A 6,187-nucleotide genomic window follows, 5' to 3' on the forward strand; every position below is an offset into this window, starting at 1 on the left:
TCAGGAAATAAATTTAAGTAAGCACATGGCCTTTTAATTTCCCTTTCCAATTTTACAACATTTTCTGGTATCTTAGGTACACTTTCTTGGAGAAATTGCATTGAGATGTTTATATATGACAAATGCAGAGAATATGTCTAATGTTTTCTTTATAAATACTAACTTCTGTTCCACTAGATTTCCACTCTGGGGGTTTATTACATTTTAGAAGACAGAATTTGACCTGAAGTAAGCTATTTAACGACAGATCTCTGGTATTTTATGAAGGATATATGTGATTTTTTCATTGTCTTTTATGGAGAGAATGGTTCATTTCCATACTCGTGACATGGTTCTGCTAAGAGGCTTGATGAGTTTTTATAAGAAAGTTTCATAGAAGATGAGCATCATCCCCTCTTTGAAATTAAGATTCTAGAGGACAGGAGAAGCTACTCTTCTTGGAAAAACTTTGAGGCTGAGTGCTAGGGTGCCATATATGGTTGGGAAGGATAGGAGGCAAGAGAATGGAGGTAGAAAGATAAGGAGAGGAAGTTGTGATAAGACTCATAACTCACTCTGAAAGTGTTTTGAAAACTTGTGAAGTACTTAGAATAAGTAAATTTTTTGTTATTGTCATTGTTGAAACTAAGGAAAGAGTTGAACTACATGGATGAGAGATATATGGAAGAAAATAAAGCAGACCATAGGAATGATGGAAGTGGACCTTCTACCACAATGCCTGGAGATTCGACAGGAATTGTGGGGACAAGTAAACTTCTAGCAGTTGAGGAAAGGGGTAAAGTCAAATACAAGTTGTTGAGAGCCACAGCCAAGGGGCCCCAGCAAACTTCCAGCTGATTGGCTCACCGTGGCCTCAGCAAACTTCCAGCTGCCAGCTGATTGGCTTCTTTACAGTGATGCTCATTGGGCTGTTTCCCCGCCCTTTCAGATCATGGAGCTGCTCATTGGGGGACTCTTTTGACTCCACCCACGTGACCCAGCCAATCAGCCTCAAGAGCGGGAGGAGGGGGAGTTGAGAGGCTTGTTGGAAGCCAGTGGTGGCAGTTGGGCTCTAAGGGAATTCCTGAAGAGCTTGTGTGGTGTGGAGTGTGTGTTCTAAAAATAAAGTTTGTTTCTACTTGACAAGTGGCTGGTGAATTGTGCCCAGCCAGACTGCGGCAACAAGTAGGTTTCAGTTTTTGAGAGCCAAGGGCTTTATCTGACATCTCTATTACATTTATGTGGCATCTTTTCTTCCCCATTTCTCTTATCTCTTCACCATCCCCTTCATCATCTTCAAAAATGTAGAAGAAAGACTCCAGGACTTTAAAGTTCATAAGATACAAGTTGTTTAGAGAAAAATTCAAAACAGGAAGAAATATTAAACTTGAAATTTTTGAAAAATTTGGTAAAAATAGATAGCAAACACTGGAGTCAATGTTCAATGTGTGTACCATATAGAACCTGATATAGTCATCTCTATGTGCAATAATTGAAATTAACTGATCTTAGGTCATTTCATTTTCACTTCCATGTACTAAGCATTCAAAAATGTATAGCAGAAATTACTTCTGGTGGGGAATTCATATGCTGATAGTCTAATACATCATTCTGTAAGGTGTAAAACAAGATTACAGTATCTGTGATAATAGCAGTCTTATTGATGTGAAAATAATGCATTTCCAAATACTTTTGTTTATTACTTATTCTTATTCAGTTCTTTCTCAGAGTTATATACTTTTGTGTGATATCTGTATACATGCCTTGTAAATTCCATTATGTGTATAGATATGTGTGTATTTTCAAGCTAGTCACTTACTGTTTACTTTGATACTAAGACCTGTTTTTGAAATCATTAGCAATCCTGTTCATCAAAAAGTCATCTACAGATATAGTGAATACATTCTAAGTTTTAGTTAGCCAAATTGTACTAACAGCAGGAGCCTTATGGTAGACAACTCTTTTGCATCTGTGGAGATCACCAATGGCCTTTCAATTAAGAAATTTAGTAATTTCTTTTACAATTGATCTATCACGTTTGATATGCATGATTAATTTCATAAAACACTCTTTTCCCTTAAATTTTCAGATTCCACTCTTCTGGCTCCTTCCCAACTCTTCTCATTGCCCTGTCTCTGTCACTACCACCAGCCTCCATCTCTATGCCCCTACTATGTCAAGGCTTCTAGAATTTTAACTTTGGTCTTGTGTTTCCCTGCATACTCTGTCTTAGCTACCTTACACATTCTTACGGCTTTAACAACTATTTTAATCTGACAATTCCTACATCTGTATTTTCAACTGCGCTTTGTTCTCTGAACTCCAGACTCATATTTCCAGTTGCCTACTAGAGATCTATAATCAGATGATCTGCAGTACCCTTAGCTGACAAATTAACTAAGGAATCCATTGTTTCCTGAAACTCCAATTTGAACTCCTTTCACGCACAGCACTTTATTTTATGCCTTAGTATCATGACCAACCCAAGATAGGTTGAGTACCGTGAGAGTGGAAGAATAATACATCCTTGTCTGCTGATTGGGTTTGATCAATGAAAGGTAGGCAGGCTATAAATGGGTAGAGGAGAGACACAGTTGGGTTGAGTTGCCCTGCTGCTTCTGTGTTTTGGAACATCCACAGCAGTGTCTGTGCCAAGGGTGCTCTCTTCCATAGTGCCAACTCTCAACTCTGGGAAAAACATTTCCTCTTCTTATTGCATGAAATCTAGGGAATGATTTCCTGCTGTTTCTGTAATTTCGTTGAATTTTCCCCCTGCTACTATATATAGTGTCTTCAATAAGTTCTCTGAGTTTACTGCCAAGTGTTTTTTTTTTGTTTGTTTGTTTGTTTTTTGAGGGTGGGCAGGACCTTTGACTGATATGATGATTTTGGTGTCTCCCACTTTCAAAACTGAGCAGGCCCCTCTGGCTTCTATAACTCACATTGCCTTTTATAAGAATTCTGTTCTCCAGCCTCAACACATTGAGATTCAACAGTGATTTTATTCCCTTATTAAAACCCTGACTTGACTCCTTCAACTCCATGAAGGGATTCAAGCATTTTAATATTTACAAACCTTTAACTAAGAAAGGTGCTTAGAATTTAAATCATTATCTCTGTAAGCTCCACTCAAGTGCCTATCCTCTTTCTTTCACTCATGTATTCTTTGTTTACAAATTCCATGAGGTCAGGAACTTGTTCTGCTTCCTTGTTTGTTGTATTTCCAAAGTCTGAAATGTATGCATTATGTTGTAGGCACTAGATAGGTGTTTATTAAATGAATGAATGAATCAATTAGTGAGTGAACGAAACCTCCAAATATAACCTTGGCTTCCGCATAGTATGTGTTTTAGTTCTGTGTTGGCATGGTAAACTACTTGTAAGATGGCTGTACCACTGCCTCTTATCCCCTGTGCATGCCTTTCTGCCAGGTGACTTTGCCAGTTTTCCCACCATAAATTGATTTTTATCTTCCCCTTCTGAACCTGGGTGTTATACTTTGAATCTGGATAGTACTAAAGATGCCACTGACAGGTGGAAACCTCAGAAGGTGAGGCCTAGTTGCAAGGTATGCTGTTGTGTGAGGGCAGGCTATGAAAAGTCTTTCAGTTTCTCTCTGAGTAGTATGTAGGAAGTCTGTCTAGTCAACTAGAGATGAGAGGCCATGAGGAAGAGGTTGGAGGAACTCCAGCCAATAGCCAGAACCTACTGGCAGACCTGTGACTAAAGCTAGGGACTTGCAGCCTCCCAGCTATTCTATTTTAAGAGAGCTGTAAGTGCACATGCAGGTGAAGGCTTGGACGGAGCTCCCCTGCCCACCATCAGAATCACATGACACACAAATGGTTGATTTTTGAGGTGCATGACTTAAAAGGTGTCATGATTTTACAGGTGAAAAAGTTGATTTCTTTTCCCTGGAAGAGTTTATAATCTCCTGGGAGAGATGAGTCACATGCACTAATAATTCCTTGCTTCGGTTTGAATAGATTATGGCTATAGTTGTAAAATCTTTCTCTTGAAGTTGTGAATAATTCTTGGCAGTTAGGAAAGGGACATCTAACCAAAATAAAGTGAAGACCGAAAGACCTTGGAAAAAAATCACTTTGGCCTAATACACATGAAATATTGGGAACAGGGAGAGATACACATACATAAAGTTGGGAAATTGGAGTCATTTATTTTATGAATTATATGAGAAGGGAGTAAGAATTTAGTACTGTTTTACCATCTCAGCTTTTCTCCATGGATGCGTGTAGGAAGAATATATTGACATTGGGTTCTAAACAGATATAACATATATTTCATATATAGGCTCTGACAGACTCAATTCAGAACGAAGAGCAATCTTTCAGATACTTTTCATTGCATTTATATGATAAACTCCATTTGGTGGGCGAATATCACTGTAAGCCTCGGCATTCATATGCTAATGTTATAAGTTGGAGTTGTCAAGAGAATTATGCACAGGCTTGAGTACATGTGTGTGTGAGTGAGTGATATTTGTGTTTGCCAAAGCAGCATGTGCTCCTGAAGGGAGAGTGCGTCTTATCTTACTCGCTGTCTGGTCTCAGTTTCTCTCTGTAATGTGCCAGGAAGAAAATGTCTTTATCACTGAATATTTGGTGATGCACAGATTCCAGGATGCCCTCCAGTGGTATGAGACATCTGTGTGTGTGTGTGTGTGTGTGTGTGTGTGTGTGTGTGTATTTGCGCACATACGCATCCATGGGCTTGTATGTGTGTGTATACATATTTATTAGAATTATGGGATTAGGATCCTTTGTGCTTTTTTGTACTCTTTATCATTTCATGGGATATCTGCTAACATTCTTTAAGAATTTGGAACTTTTTGGTGTAATGATATTTATGAGACAACATTCCACATTTCAGACCAAAGAAAAATATTCTGTGATTTCCTTCTTAACACTTACATTGATCCTGTGTTTCATTAGAGACAAGAACTCCATTTAATGGGATAACCTCAGTAGAAAGCCTTTTTTATGTCATACATACATTTTAATATCATTATAACAATTTAAATAAAAAGCCAGAAGGGTGGGTTTTAACATGATTAGATGATAGAATTTGAGCAGTGAGATAGAGGACAGAGTAGGCCAGAGAAGGTCATATTAGGCCAGGGGTGCTCCACTAAAGTCTTTGTCAAGATTGCCTAAGCAGTGGGATGTCAGTGATTATAAATTGAGAGCCAATGTGTTCATTTTTTGAAAGGTTCACTCAGGCAGAATGTGGAAAGACTTGTCCACATGGGACACCAAGACAAATGAAGCATTTTAACCACTATCAAATATTTCTAAGCAATAACTAAAACATGGGACAGTGTTTCTCAATGTGTGGTTTTAGATTCATCTGCATCAGAATTACTCAGGGGATGCTTATGAAGAAGCTAGTTCATATCTACCAAGTTCATATTTTTTAGACTGGTAATATTTCATCCTGACTTTGTTCAAGCTGCCCTCTTTGTCCAGAACATTCTCCCATATTTCTTCTTCCCCTATTTGTTTGAACATGCACCTTCTTTTCATCGGAACCCAGTTATAACATGGTTTCCCTGAGCAAGGCAATCCTGAGTCTATGTAGAATTGATCACTCTCTCCATCGTACCCTTACCATTTCCTTTAATCATTTCTATACAGAATCTGTGGTGGCACATTAATGCACTTCTTTGGGTTTATTTTCTTCCCACTAGATTTTTAAAGGAGAGTGATAATGACATATGTCTTTGTTTTTCCTATGCCTACCACAGTAGCTTATGTGCAGTATAAACGTTGTTGATTGAATATTATGACTAAATGAAAGTTTCTTGATCTTAACCACATTTCTAGTTTTTCCTTGGCTAGTTGTATTTAGCTTGACAAGTGTTTATTGCATGTTTATTTTGTGTCTAATACTATTATGGAAGATGTTTTCTAGTTAAGACAATGTAATGCATCCAGTTCAACCTATGTTGTGGTGCATACTATGATGCTGTGAACAGTTCTTAATAAGCATTAGTGATTGACATCTGAGATGGCTAGGTGAAGAATTTGGATTTTGAAGATCTTAATGGTTCATTCAAATTTGAAAATATGAGAAGAGACCATTGTCATTCATAATCAGTGTTCAAGTAGGAATATATATGGAAAGAATCCAAGTTCATAATAAGAATTGGGGACAAAAAAGTATTAAGACCTTAAAAAAGGGATAATGT

Source organism: Ictidomys tridecemlineatus, chromosome 7, assembly GCF_052094955.1.
Source record: "Ictidomys tridecemlineatus isolate mIctTri1 chromosome 7, mIctTri1.hap1, whole genome shotgun sequence".
Lineage (NCBI taxonomy): Eukaryota > Metazoa > Chordata > Mammalia > Rodentia > Sciuridae > Ictidomys > Ictidomys tridecemlineatus.